Source organism: Equus quagga, chromosome 7 (genome assembly GCF_021613505.1).
Source record: "Equus quagga isolate Etosha38 chromosome 7, UCLA_HA_Equagga_1.0, whole genome shotgun sequence".
Lineage (NCBI taxonomy): Eukaryota > Metazoa > Chordata > Mammalia > Perissodactyla > Equidae > Equus > Equus quagga.
This window is the reverse complement of record NC_060273.1, coordinates 7614238-7629629: the sequence shown is the minus strand read 5'-3', so window position 1 is coordinate 7629629 and position 15392 is coordinate 7614238. Positions and strand designations below refer to the sequence as shown.

General features: G+C 50.8%; 1 long non-coding RNA gene across 1 annotated transcript; it reads right to left on the bottom strand.

Annotated features, from left to right (window-relative positions):
• Nucleotides 1-4458: 4458 nt before the first annotated feature.
• Nucleotides 4459-7337, bottom strand: LOC124241840 (uncharacterized). The gene is made up of 4 exons (XR_006889333.1): nt 7163-7337; nt 6940-6991; nt 5500-5734; nt 4459-4958 (listed from the first exon to the last, which is right to left on the bottom strand). It is a non-coding gene; the product is annotated as an uncharacterized LOC124241840 (long non-coding RNA).
• Nucleotides 7338-15392: the final 8055 nt, after the last annotated feature.

Sequence of the window (15392 nt, the reverse complement as noted above, 5' to 3'; positions counted from 1 at the left end):
GCCCTTAACCACTGCGCCACCAGGCCAGCCCCTGTTTCCCCTTTTTTAAGTGTATTTTAACACACACACACACACACACACACACGTGACAGAAGCTTATTTAGAACAAAGGCCAAGGGTTCAAAAGTCAACTTCAAGTGTTTTTAAGCCATTGTATGTATTTTTATACTTAGCATTTATTTATTGTTTGTGAAATTCATACATTAATTAATACGTATTGCATATGTTATAAAGTTTCCTGCGGAAATTAGATTAATAATTTAATTTTTAAATGGGTTGGCTTTATAGTGAGTAAATCATACGATATGATATGGCAAAAATCACACAGGGGATACGTGAGTGACTCAAGTTTGGGTGACACTGGCAAGCTTGATTCTTTTAATATTTGGCTTGCTGAATTTCAACTTTTGGAAACGGGAGCCGCATCCCTTCTGAAGACAGGAAGGCTCAGAGGAGCCAGAGCTGCAGTTGGAGCCGGCCTCCCACCAGACTCCCAGGACGTTCCCATCACCTTGGAGCCAGCGACCAGCTCGTCGGTCCCTCCTCTCGGTTAATAAGCCGGAAACAGACAGGGAGCTATTGTATAGACCAGGATGGGATGTTTTACAGGAGGCCGTTTAATGAGCAGCGGTTCGAATGGAGACAATTTGAATGTCTTTTTTGTTTTCCACCCACCGTCGTAGAAATTGCCGTAAATGATGTGTTAATTCTGTTCCCTAGCGGGTCTCTGATATGGCAAAGGATGAATTTTAAATTGTTTGATCAGAATTAGCAAAATTAGTCACTGCAAATAGCCTTTTAATTTCCACAGAGCTGCCAAGGGGAGCAAAAATAGAATTGGCAAGGAAGGTTCCAGCAGGCAGATGTGTCAGTACTGGCTGAGGCCACGTGGCTTTGCTGCTGGGAGGTCCTCGGGGTCTGAGCCCCAGCTCTCGAGCCCCCGTAGGTGGGAGGGTTTGCTCTCCAAGCAGCTCTGGAATCTGAGGGTGATGGCCTTGCTCCTCGTGGATGCTGCAGTGGGCTACCACTCCTGGGAAGACCCCAGCCCCCTCCTCCCAGCTCCTGCTGCACCTTCCCCGGTCCCCAAGGGCACCTGCCACGAGCCCCTGATGACATGCCCATCCCCATCCAGCACCACCAAAGAGATCTTTTAATTCCTAAAACAGCCCACAACGTTCCTCTGCTCAAAACTCGCTAAATTCCTTTTCCTTGCTCTTAGACTAAAAACCAAGTTCCTCGCCTTGGCCAACAAGGCCCAGCTCATCTCTGCTCTCCTCCTCCCTCCCATCACTCCCCTAAGCTGGCCCCCTTGCTCCTTCTAGAACATCCCAAATCATTCTTGCTGGAGAGTTTTCACTGCAGACTACGCCCCCATCCCAGGCTTCCCCTGGCTGGCTCCTCCTCCTGCTCCTCCTCCAGGCTCAGCTTAAAAGCCACTTCACCCCCTTAACCCCCTCCCCCAGGCCAGCCCTGGTGGCCTAGTGGTTAAGTTCAGCATGCTCTGCTTCAGCTGCCCAGGTTCAGTTCCCAGGCACAGACCTACACCACTGGTCTGTCAGTGGCCATGCTGTGGCGGTGGCTCACATGTAAAATAAGATTGGCAACAGATGTTAGCTCAGGGCGAATCTTCCTCAGGAAAAAAACAAAAAAGCCACCACCCCACCTGGAGGAGGGTTGTCGTCCCCCTCCCTCCCCGCCTCCCACCTGACTTGATGTCTCTTCATTTCCTACACAGGACCCGTCATCATTTCTAAGCGTTTCCGTGGTTGGTTGGTTTGCATGATGGTTTAGTTGCGGTTTTGTTTTATTTTGTTTTGTTCGTCTGTCTCCTCCCCCTGGACTGTAAACTCGACGAGGCAGTTACGGAGTCAACCCCAGTGCCTAGGACAGCGTCAGGCACATGGAAATCCTCGGTGAATAACCGTGAGATGAATGAGTGAATAAATGAACGAATGAATGAGCAGCCCCATTCTCCTGGGCAATGTGTGCTGTGTCTGGGTTGTGAGAACTCCTTCCTCCAGACCTGGATTTCAGCATCAGTTGTGGAACCGGCCTCCCTGCCTCCAGCCTCGCTTGCCCGCTGTGGATTCATCCTCCCCCTGGCCTCCAGTGTCACTTTTCCTACGTGCACATCTGGCCTGTCACTTCCTTCTTAATACCCTTCAGTGTCCACCCACCGCCTCTGGGACCAGGACAAGCCCTTGAGCACAGTGGGGTTTGGATCTCTGCTCCACAGCTTAGCATCCATGCATGAACTCTCAACCTCTCTGTGCCTCTGTCGCTTCATCTGTAAAACAGAGGCAGTGATGAAACCTACACTGTAAGGCTGTTCAAAGGATTACAGGAGTCTTGATCTTGATTGGTGCTTAGAACAGCGTCTGACACGGTAACACAGTGTTAGCTCTGAGAATGACTGTGATGTCATCATTATCGTTATCACCATCATTATCTGAGCCACACAGAGCAGAGGCCAGCCCCAACTCAAAGCTGACTGCGTAATCCCAGGGCCAAGGCCAAGGTCACGGTCTTCCATTTCAATGATGAGGGTCAGTGGTTCTCGACTGGGGGCAATGTTGCCCCCCAGAGGACAATTGGCAGCATCTGAAGACATTTTGGTTGTCACAACTGTAGGGGGCGGTGCTGCCAGCATCTGGTGAGTAGGGTCCAGGAATGTGCTCAACACCCTACAGTGCACTGGGCGCCCCACAGCAAGGAGTGACCCGTCCCAAACGTCAAGAGTGTCGAGAGTGAGAAACGGGATGTATGTCAAAAAGAAAGTACTGGTGGAGTCGGCCCAGTGGCGTAGCAGTTAAGTGCGCATGTTCCACTTCGGCAGCTCCGGGTTCGCCAGTTCAGATCCTGGGTGCGGACGTGGCACCGCTTGGCACACCATGCTGTGGTAGGCGTCCCACATATAAAGTAGAGGAAGATGGGCACAGATGTGAGCTCAGGGCCAGTCTTCCTCAGCAAAAAGAGGAGGATTGGCAGCAGATGTTAGCTCAGGGCTAATCTTCCTCAAAAAAAAAAAAAAAGTGCTGATGAGACCTCAGCATGGAAAACGTGGGTCTGAAGACTGGCATTTTTTAATGGTGACGTGTACGTTTTTAAGACTGTATATTATAAAACTAACACCAACCTGTTGTTGAAAAGAGAGGAATCGGTACAGAAGCATCACTGAGTCCTGTTGATTCTCCCTCTGCAGCACACCTGCATCCTGACTTACACATTCCCGTCTGTCTCCACTACCTCCCACTTAGCCCCAGCTGCCATCATCCCTCGCCTGGATGAGGGACAGGTGCCTGGCCGACTCCCACCCCCTCCAATCCACACAATACCCAGCAGAGTGGTCTTTTAAAAGCATAACTCCACTCATGACACCGTGCCTGCTTAAAACCCTTCAACCGTTCCCATCTTACTTAGGATAAAATCTAGAATCCAGCATGGTACTGCGTGGCTGCTCCCTGCCTCCTTTTCCTGCTTCATATTATGTCCTGTCTCCCTGACTCACGGCTTTTCATCCATCCACAAAACAAGCCCGGGTCTTCCCAGCCCCAGGGCCTTTGCACATGCTGTCTCTCTTTCCCCAATATCCCATGATAGACTGCTTCTCACCCTCCAGGTTTCATCTTGAATGTCTTTTTCTCACTGCTGTATTCCCCAGCACCCAGCACACCACTGGCCACTTCACCCACATGGTCTCACCGAGACTTCCCCACACCCTGTGAGGTGTGGGCTCCTCTCCCTACATCATAGATGAGAAGACTGAGGCTCAGAGAGGGCAAGGAAGTGGCTCAGCACCCATGGTGGGGCCAAGATTCAAACTCAGGTCTCTTTCCCTCCCAAGCCCAAACCTTTTCCAAAAGCGTTCTTTTAGAAAAGGAAAGACATTTCCACATGCAACCAGACCCAACACACCCTCACTTTGCACCTCTCTCTCGTCATCTGCAAAGTCAAAAGTAATTAAGTACCAGCTCTTCGGGGGAGCAGATGGCACTGGCCTCTGCGAAGAGCAGGAGGCGGCTCTCGGAAATGTCATCATTTTTCTCCTTTTCCCAGAAAGAGCGGCCTCAGCAAAGCCGCTGGTGCAGTGGCAGCTGCTGACAGTTAGAAAGAACGGCGGTTTCCAGCTCTCCCACGACAACTGGGAGCCTCGGTCTCGGGCCCGGGCGGAGAGCTACCTGCCACCTCGAGAGGCACCCAGCTCCTGAGAGCCGAGACGTGGCAGTGGCCCCCAGCCCCCTGCCAGGCAGCCCAGGGACTTCTGGAGTCACGGCCCGCCCCCCACCCCGGCCCCCAACAGAGCCCATCAGTCAGGAGGGCTCAACCACTCCCCAGGCACTCCCCCGACCCATCCCGTCTGCCTTTCTGGAGAGTTTGCTGATTTATTTGGCTCGTGATCTGGGGTCCCCTCTCCAGACCATAAACCCCACAGTGACAGGGATCCTTGTCTGTTTTGCTCACCAGCATATCCATCTGCGATGCATACCAGGAGCCTCCGTCAAAATTTTCTAATGGTCCTGGGGTCCCATCAGTATATCCAAATATGAGAGTGTCCATTCAGAAATGTCCACCTTGTACCCACCCAACTGGCAGGGTGACTGGAGGTGTCATTCCACAAACACAGTGTTCCCAGGGGCAGTCGTGAGACCACACCATTAGGGGTTATGAGACTGCCCAGGTCTGATCCTCACCTCCTGCAATCCTGCCTATAAGCTGTGCAGCTCAGAGCAAGTCACCTAACCTCTCTGGGCCTGGGTCTCCTCACCTGTAAAACGGATGTGGTAGAGAAAAGAATGCCCCCCCCCCCCACAGATGTCCATGTCCTAATGCCCAGAACCTGTGAATGTGTCACCTTACACAGCAAAAGAGTCTTCACAAGTGTGACAAGTGAAGGAGCTTGAGATGGGGAGATTTTTTTTCCTGGATTTTCCACGCAACACAGTGAAATCCCAAGGGCCCTTAGAAGGGAAAGAGGAAGACACAAGGGTCTGAGTCAGAGAAGGAGGAAGCATAGGTCAGAGGAGAAAGATTTGAAGATGCTATGCTGCTGGTTTTGAAGACCGAGGGAGGGGCCACCAGCTGAGGAATGCAGGCAGCCTCTGGAAGCTGGGAAAGGCCAGGAAACGGATTCCCCCTGCAGCCTCCAGAAGGAGCGCAGGCCTGTCGACACTTGATTTTAGCCCCGTGAGACCATTTCAGAACTCTGGCCTCCAGAACTGTAAGATAACGCATTTGTCTTGTTTTAGGTCACTGAGTCTGTGGGTTTTGTCCCCACAGCTACAGGAAGCTAAGACAATGGGCATAAATAGTGGTACCTGTCTCATGGTGGTGCTGGCAAAATTAAAAGAAATAATGGCCAGAGTGCTCGGCACCGTGCCCAGCACACAGCAGGTGCTCAAACCAAGGTACTCATGGCTTCTCACCAGGGCCCTGCCTTCTTGGGCCATCTGCTGCCACCCACCAGGGACGATGCCATTCTCCAAGGGTGCTGGGACTTACCTGATCTCCATCTGTTGCCCATCTGGGTGCCGGTGTCTTGCAGTTAATTCACTTAAATAAACGCAAAGGCTTTGAGGTCAGAGGGGGGTGGTTAAGGTCCTGGCTCTGCTTTGTCCTCATAATGCCATCGTGGGTACGTCTCCTGAATTTCCTTGGCCTCATCTTCATCATCTGTGAAATGGGGCTCATCACACTTCCCACAAAGTGTTGCTGGGAGGTCAAGAGGCAACAACGCCTAGAAAGAGTTCAGCATCCCACACGTGGCGTTGTTACTATTACTGTCGTCAACAACAGCAAAGCTCAAAACTGTGCAACAGTAGAACGGGCCCTCCTATAAGGTAGTGAGTTCCCTGTCGCTAGAAGGAGCCAAGCTACAGCCCGATGATTGCTCATCCCCAGGGACCCATGCACTGGCTGGAGGGGGGGCCAGACTGACATAAAATGTCAGGGCAGAACAGGCAGGGAGAGGCAGGTAACTTCTGAACCAGTGATTCCAGCCCCTCATTTTATAGGGGGTTAAATTAAGGCCTGGAGTGAGGAAGTGGAGCCCCCCCCCCCCCGAGGCCCTCGCCCCCTCCAACTCTCCGAACTGTGAGCAGCCTTTGTTCCTTGGCCGCCTCCCCCCATCGCACCCAGAGCCAACCGTCTCCTGTTAATATTAATGCAGCAGAAAATTAACCCAGGCTCGCACGTGCCGTTTTCCAGCCCATAACCCCTGGGCTGTGCAAGGGGCTCGTTTACCACCAAGTGCGACTGGCCCGGGACAGACTACAAAGGCCTGAGCCAGAGGAAAAGGTGATGTCTGGCTGGTCCGGGGATGGGCGAGGAAGACCGCGGGGAGGAGGACACAGATCACACCCAGGGAAAGCTCATGGACCGGAGTCGAGAGGGCTATGCTTTCTCTTGCTAGAGCCCTCCACACTCTATATCCTCACCCCATGTGCTCCCCTCCTAAACATCCGGAAGAGTCATCATATCATTACTGCCATCATCGTCATCATCATCACCATCATCATATCATCATCACCACGACTGCCTTCATCATCATCAACACCACCACCACTATCATCATCATCACCCCCATCACCATCATCACCACCACCATCATCATCACCATCATCATCACCACCATCATCACCATCATCATCACCACCATCACCAGCATCACCACCACCATCATCATCACCATCATCATCATCATCATCACTGTCACCACCACCACCACCACCATCATATCAACAGCAGCAGCATGACTGCCTTCATCATCATCAACACCACCACCACCATCACCATCATCACCATCATCATCACCACCATCACCATCATCACCACTATCACTATCATCATCATCATCATCACCATTATCATCATGTCTTATTATCATATCATTACCATCATCACCGTTATCATCACATATCATCATCATCATGTTATCATTACCATCATCATGCCAGCCTCTCCCTCAAAGGTTCACTATCCAGTGGGGAAGACTCTGAAATAAACAGAACAGAGGCAGGGTCATGAGCACTGTGACAGAGACCCAGCGAGGAATTGGGAGCACTGCAGGTGGAGGGAAAGTCTGCCTGGGAGAGGCACAGGGAGCACCCTTGAGTGAAGAGCCTGCACCCTGCACTGGCATAAACAGAGGGTACCAATTGCCCACCTTTGCTTGGAGTAATGGGATGGGCACTGTGCTGGGAGTCTGGAGTCCAGATCTCAGTTCCTGGCTTGGCTCCAGGCATGTGACCTTAAGGCAGGGTTTCTCCACCTCGGCACTGTCGACATTTGGGGTCACATCATTCTGTACGGTGGGGGTTCTCCTGTGTATCACAGGCTGATTTCAGCATCTCTGACCTCCACACACCAGAAGCCAGCAGCATCTGCCACCCCCCGCCCAGCTGTGACCACCAAACTTTCTCCTGACATTGCCAAATGTCCCCCAGTGGGGGCAAAACCACTCCTGGTTAAGAACCACGGCCTTAAGGAAATGTCACTTCGTCTTTTAGTCTTGGTTCTTCGTCTGTTAAATGATGCTCAGAGCTCAGGTCCCACAGTCAGCCTGCCTGGGTTTGAATTGTGGCTCCGCCAACTGCTACTTGTGTGTCCTTGTCTCTCTATACTTTGGTTCCCTCCTCCGTACAACGGAGACAACAATCATGGCTACTGCATCGACTCATTGTGGGAATTAAATAAATGATGCGTGGAAAGTGCTTAGCGCAGAGCCTGGCACATAATAACAGCTCCATAAATGTAAGCGATTATTCTCGTTATTATTACCCGACTCGCACACGTAGAGCAAGGATTGAGGTAAATGTGCTGATTCTCCGGACACAGGCTCTCATCTCAGATACAGGTCTCTCTGCCCCTTCTCCGCTGCTCAGCCAAACGTTGGTGGGAATGAAACTGCTCCCAAGGAGCCACAGAGGACAGACGGAACCTCTGGGGCTCGCCTCTGAGCACCTGGCCAAGAAAACCCTCTGATCCGATTCCCAGGGTGCCACTGACTGCCAGCCTGAAAGAGTTACACTGCAGCATTTCCAGCATCCGCTCCAGCCCTTGCGAAGAGAGAGATGCAGCAAAGAATTCAACGGTTCTAATATCCTTCTGTCTGTTCACTACTATTGTTATGGTGCACTGGGCCAGCATATTATGCTTTTTAATCACAGACCTGACAGTCACCCAAGCTGGATCCCTCAAAGAGAACTGTCACATTAGATATCACATAGAAAGTGGTTGCAAGAAGAGAAGGATGCAGAAAGAGAAAGAATGCACACACTCTGAAAAGGAAAATAATTATTCATGGACCAAAAAAAAAAATAGTGCTTCTTTCTTCTAGGTCTCGAGGAATCATCTCCTGGTCTTTGACAAGGATGGATGGGCGGAGTAGAAAGAACGTGATTTTGTACTCATAAGAATTGGGTTCTGTATTAAAATCATGTCCTTTTTTATTCTATATCTTGGATGCCTTGACATCTTACAGCCTTGCTGAGCTGGGAGGGGCTGCCCCTCCCCAGAGTTAAGCTGATTTCTAAGGGGAGCGAATGACTCACCTGCAAGCACACATTTCGTATGCAAATCAGCCAACCGGAGCCCACAGCCAGCCACCCCCTTTATCAGGCTCTCACACTCCCTCAGGCCACCACCCCTCCGCCCCAATCACCACTGCCCAGGTACCAGACAACCAGGGGCAGCCCCGTGCCCCAGGCCCACTGAAATTATTCCAACCAGCCGACCCTCAGCCCGCTTCCCTTCCCTTGCCCGTTCCAGCCCACGGAAACCACGAGGAAGGCACTACCCACATTCTCCCTCACTCCCTCTGCCTCCTGACTGACCTTGGTGCTCCTCCATGTGGCCCTGCGTGATGTGCCCTGCCCTCTGTTTCTATGAGAAACTCCTTCCTTCGTGACAGCTCTTTCCACATCTGCATCTTACCATCCTTGATTAAAGCAAATCCCAGGTACCCTTAAAACTGATTCGAATCCAGTTAAGTGACTTTGGACCACTTTGGGCCAGCATCTTCTTCAACGCATGCCTCCATCTCCCCACCTGCAAATCAGAGGTAACAGCCCCTTCCTGTTGGTGACGCGGTAAGGCTTATGACGGAGAGAAAGCAGTTTGCACCGTGCCTGGCACATGGGGGTTAGGGATGGGTAATTCCTCCGAGGCTGGATAAGGAAAGATGGCGGAAAGGGATGTGAGGAGATGTGGAAGGGAAAAATGAAGGTGGTGAGAAGAAAATGAAGGGCCTCCCAGACAAGGGGCACTGACTGGCAGAGAGGGGCATCTGAGATGTGATGCCCCCACGGGGGAATGACCCTCCCCCGCCAGCCAGTGGAGGGATTCCCTGAATCCACGTCCAGCAGGGGTCCTCCCTGTGGGCCCAGCCTAAGAACCACAGCCAACATCTCCTCCCGGAAGGAGGGAAGAGCCCCCGGCCCACAGTGAGGGCACAGATGGAGCAGCCCTGGGGTCCACTCATGGCACTGGCACAAAGGCCCCTTGTAAGCTCTCAGAGAAGTCCTAATGTTCAACAACATCACCTCTCTGGGTCTCCGTTTTCTCATCCCCAGAGTGAACCATAATATAGGCAACTGCTTAGATCACAGAGATGCAACAGTGCTCAAAGGGGTAACATGTGCCAAATCAATGTGTTTGTCGACTGCAAAGTGCTATACAAATAAGGGGACGGGCTGGTGCCTTGTTCTCAGGCTTCCCCCAGGTGATCCTCAGGTTCTGGCAGCTCCAGACGCTTGACTCAACACCCCACAATCCAACTGTCTTCTACGTGTGCTGTCTCAGGCCCGTGAACGCTTCAGGAGCCGGCTGCCCACACTTGGCACTCACGTCCTCTCAGGCTGTATCCCAAGCCCGTTTTTATGAATTAGGTCTTCCTGACACCTGGAATCTCCATCAACCAGCCACCTAAAGACGGCACAAAGGAATCAGCCACAGCTGAAGCACGAGGCATCCGGCAGATGCCCGGGAAATATCGGATTGACTGGACTGTGTCCCGGCAACCCGTTAGATCCCTTGCCTTGGTCACATCCACAGAGGGGATTTCCTTTTTAAAAAGATCAATGCAAAACCAAGACAAGAATTCATGCCCTTGAGACTTAGGAGGGATGACAGATGTCTCCCTGTGCCTACAAATGAGAACGGTGACATTTAGAGCAGAAGCAAAGCTTATAAAATACATATCTACATGCATGCACACATAAATGTACAGTATACACGTGTATATAAAAATATACACACACACCCAAGGCACGGAGGGGCCATCCTGGGGGAAAAATCCTTGGGCTCCCAGAGTTGCTGCAGACGTGATTAATTAAATTAAGATGAGGTCAAGGGCCGGCCTGGTGGCACAGCGGTTAAGTTCATATGTTTTGCTTCTCAGCAGCCTGGGGTTCACTGGTTCAGATCCCGGGTGTGGACACGGCACCGCTTGGCAAAAGCCATCTGTGGTAGGCGTCCCACATATAAAGTAGAGGAAGATGGGCACAGATGTCAGCTCAGGGCCAGTCTTCCTTAGCAAAAAGAGGAGGATTGACAGTAGTTAGCTCAGGGCTAATCTTCCTCAAAAAAAAAAAAAAATTAAGATGAGGTCCTACTGGAGTGGTATCCAACGTCATTGGTGTCCTCATGTGAAGAGGAGAAGAGAACAGAAACCCAGGGGGAGAAAGCGACCAGAGATGATGGAGGCAGGCATTGGGGTGATGCAGCTACAAACCAGGGAACTCCCAGGATTGCAGGTAACCATCAGAGGCCAGGAAAAGGCAAAGGATTCTCCCGTAGGACCTGCAGAGGGAAGGTGGCCCTGCTGACACCTTGATTTTGGACTTCTAGCCTCCAGAACAGTGAGACAATAAATGTCTGTGGTCTTAAGCTACTCGGTTGGCAGTAATTTGTTATGGAACTGTAGGAAACAGACACAACATCTCACAATTCAAAAGGTCAGGCAGAAGTTGTACATCATTATCTGTACATTGTAACCCCAGATCACATACCCTTTCCAGCCTCCCTGTCTTTGCATATGCTGTTCCCTCCACCAGAAAGCCTATTGCTCCGTTAATCCATCCAACAAAATTCCACTTAACTTTTCAAGGTATGACTTCAATGGCACTTCCTCCAGAAAACCTTCTCGGACCGCCCGTGCCCCCACCACCACTGCTCTGGCGTACTCCATTGCTGTGGTGTTTGTCCCAGTGTGGGACAATTATCCATTGACGAGTATGCCTCTCCCACTGGTCTGTGAGCCCGCAGAAGGCAGGGCACTCACTCAGTCGTGTCAGCGTCCCCAGGATCCACGAAGCACCTAACACAGAACCATTCCTCAGGACCAGAATTCAGCTGCACTCTTGATTAATAGCTTTGTCTTAGCTGTAACTGTAACAGTTTCTTCCTCTTGTAACATCTGAAGCAAATATGACAAAATGTTAACATCTGTTAACTGCAGGGGGTGGGCACACGGGTGTCATATTATTTCCTGTACTTTTCTGAAGACTTGAAATATTTCATAACGAAAATGTTCTCAGCCTTAAAAACAGAATGTGACAGGCTATCTTGGGACACCACCAATCCACTGGAGTCTGGCTTCTACTGGAAAGGCATTTCTAGTTCAAAACATGTGCCTTCAAACACATTTTTAGAACTCAGCCCACTCATGTGTTCGGGAGGAGTAATATTTCTTGGGTACCCACTCTGCACTCCTTAATTATCTTAATCTTGTTTTCATTGTTACCCAAATCCTATGAGATTATATGATTAGTACCTCTTTTCAGAAGAGGGAGTTGAAGCTCTGGGACTTGCCCAAGGTCACACAAGTAGCAAATTTTGGATCTAGAGTTGACACTGAATCTGCATTGTGACAAAGCTAAATAACACTGGGAGAAATTCACCCAGTCTTCCTACGAGCCAGGTACCTGTTCGTTCATTTTAGCCTCACAGCAACCCTGTGAGACAGGTACTGTTACTATCATCGTCCCCTCACAAGGCACAGAGAGGTTGAGTCGCTTCCCAATGGCACAGCTTGTCTTTGGTAGAGCTGGGATTTTAAATTGTACAAACCAAGTAGCTTAAAACAACAGAAATTTATTGTCTCACAGTTCTGGTGGTTAGAAGTCCAAAATCAAGGTGTCAGGAGGGCCATCTTCCCTCCGAAGGCTCCAGGCAAGAAACCTTCTCTGCCTTTTCCCAGCATTGGGTGGTTACCAGCAATCCTTGGAGTTTCTTGCCTTGTGGCTGCATCACCTCAGTCTCTGCCTCCAGCATCCCCTGGCCCACTTTGGTAGCAGTCAAGGTGATGCCACGAAGTAGGGCCATCCCATATGTATTTTGTTGTGGGAAGACCTAAAAGGACGTGATAACAGACTGGCTCTGGATGAGAAGAGAGGAAATCAAGGATGACTTCTAGGTTTGGGACCTACACAACCTTCAGAAGTAGCATCTTATCCAGATACAGGGATGGCTTGGAGGGCCATAGAGCAGGACGAGAGGAGGAATCCAAAACCCTGTTTGGGCCGCGATAAGTTTGAGATGCTGATTAGTCTTTGAAGAAGTGGAAGCAATTGATTTCTGTTGGGGATAAAATCATGGGTACATAGATGGGATTTAAAGACACAGGACAGGACGAGGTCGTGAGGAGAGAAGATGGGTCCAGAGGGCTGAGTACGACATCCTGGGAAATGCACACATTTAGAGGTCCGGTAGGAGAGGAGGAGTCAGCAAAAAGAGATTGAGGAAAAGTGGCCAATACTGGAGGTAGAAAACCAGAAGAGTGTGGTGTCTCGGAGGCCAGGAGAAAAAGCTGTTTCCAGAAGAGGAAAGTGATCAACAGTGTCAAATGCTGTCAAATGCTGCTGTTGGAGCAGGATGAGAACAGGAAATCAACTGCCGCCTTTAGCAAAGCGGGGGTCACTTTTCAGAAAGGTTAAAACTTAATTGCAGTGGGTTAAGGAGAGGAAAAGAGGTGAGGAAGTGGAGACCATAAATATAAGCATTTTGCGGGGGAAAAGGATGGGAAATTGGGATTCTAGCTGAAAATGGGTGTGAGATCATAGAAACCGGAGTCGGGAGAGGATCATTTACGTTCTTTTGGGTGGGCTGTGTCAGGGCACGAGGCTGATGGAAATGATCTAGGAGAGAGGAGACAGTCATCACTGCAGGATGGAAGGAAGCGCTGTAGGAGAATGCTCTGAGAGGATGAGAAAGGATGGATCTAGGGTCCCAGTGATGGGTTGACCTTCGACAGGAGTATGGACACGTCTCTTGTTATAAAATAGAAGGCAGGGAATACGGGTGCAGGTGTTGGTTGGCCTGTGGAAGAGGAAGTTGTACTCATGTGAGTGCACCTATTATCAATTTTCTCTATAGAATATATGATGATGTCATAGCCAGGGGGAGGGGCATGGGCAGTTTGGAGAACTGAGGAAAGACGAGATCTAAAACAATGGTCCCCAAGGAAAGCAGCCAGGCGCACATCGTGGGACTGCTGAACAGTTCTGAGGGCTCACTTTGAGTTTGTGGGACCCGAGTTTGCTGGATCATGGAGGAAAGTGAGGACGTGAGGTTGGTGAGGGAGAATGAAAATGTCAACAGACTGGCAGCTCCTTGAGGCTGGAGGAAAACAGGATGGAAGAGCAGAAGGTGGTGGTCACGGATGGGAACCATCTGTGGATGGAACCACGATGACGTCTAGGATTCAACCGTGGCAGGAGGTAGCTAAGAAGACTACAGAAAAATATTTGCAGCTCAGGAGATCAAGGAATCGAGAGGCCAAGGTACTGAATGGGTCATCGCCCTCAGCAGCTATCGACACTGTCGCACATTAGGATCTTCTGAAGACATTTTGTTTTAATGCAGCGCCTGAGTCCCACTCTGCCAATTCTGATTTAATTGGTCTCTGCTGGGGCTCCAGGTGACTCTAACATCAAGCAGGGTTGAGAGCTACTGATCCATATGGATGATAAAGTCACCAAGAATGGTAGCAGAGGCAATAGTGAGATGGGTGAAGTCATGTGAATGAGGAACGACCAAGGTGTACAGATGACATCAGCAAGGACAGCTGACAGGTTGGATGACAACAGCTTTAAAGGAGCCGAGACTTACAAGGAAGGAAAGAAGAACAAAAGTCTGGGGGCAAGAATGGGATAAACACAGGCCATTGATGCCCCCTGCAGAGCCTGGCTACATGGAGCTGGGGGGTGGCGGGGGCATTGAATCTACTTGAGAGGCAAAGAGGGAAGCTGTGTCCTTGGGGGAGCAGCCTCAGCTCAGGAAGAGAAAGTAGGTGATGGGGGCAATCAGAGGACAGGTTGAGGACGAGAAGTCAGGAGTTACTGGTAAAAGGCTGAGTTCCTGAGAACACAGTGGATAGGTTTGGGATGGAGTCAGAGCAGGGGATGCACAGAACAGTCAGGGAAGGAGCGTGACATGGGTTTCTGATGGTGCCTGAGGTGAATGGGGACAGGAGGCACAATGGAGCCGGACACAGAAATCGGAGGCTTTAGCAAAGACCTCAAGGGTGGCGTCTTGTACCCAAGCATGGGAAATTGGGGCAGCTGAGCAGACCCAGAACAGCGAGAGACCTCGGGGAGGCAGGTCATGCCCTCCATGCTGGGAGACGAGGCTGACACATAGGAACTTTGAGCCATCAGGGATCTTGGAGTGGCTGAAGGGACTGACCCGCGGGGTCTTGCCCTGCGTGGGAGAGGACAGTCAGTGTGCTGACACTCCAGACAATGAACAGCTACTGAGCGCCAGTCACGTGCCAGCCTCTGTGCTAAGGAACTAACACAGTCCCTGTCCTTGAGGATTTCCACGTCTAGGGGGAGAAACTGCCAAGCCAACAGACAATTACGCTTCGGCACCATCAGAGCCGTGATGGGGTGGGCATTCGGGGACTAACCCAGGCTAAGGAGTCAGGGAAGATGTTATGGGCTGAAATTTTGTGTTCTCCAAAAATTCGTAGGTTGAAGCCCTAAGCCCCCAGTGTGCTGGTGCCCTTGGGAGGTCATTAGGTTTAGACGAGGTCATGACGGCGGAGCCCCTATGGTGGGGTTACCGCTGTTACAAGAAGAGGAAGAAAGAGAGAGTGATCTCCATCCATGCGCATGTACCAAGCAAGGGCCCTGTAGGCACACAGCATGAAGGCAGACATCTGCAAGCTGGGAAGAGGGCTCTCACCAGGAGCAGACCATGCCGGCACCCCGATCTCAGACTTCCAGCCTCCAGAACTCTGAGAAAACACATGTGTGTTGTTTGAGCCACCCATTCTATAGCATTTCATTATAGCAGCCCAAGCAGACTCATACGGAAGAGTTTCTGGAAGAGATGACATCTGAGCTGACATCTGAAAGATAAATCATAACTAAGCCAGTCAAAAGAGAGGGAGA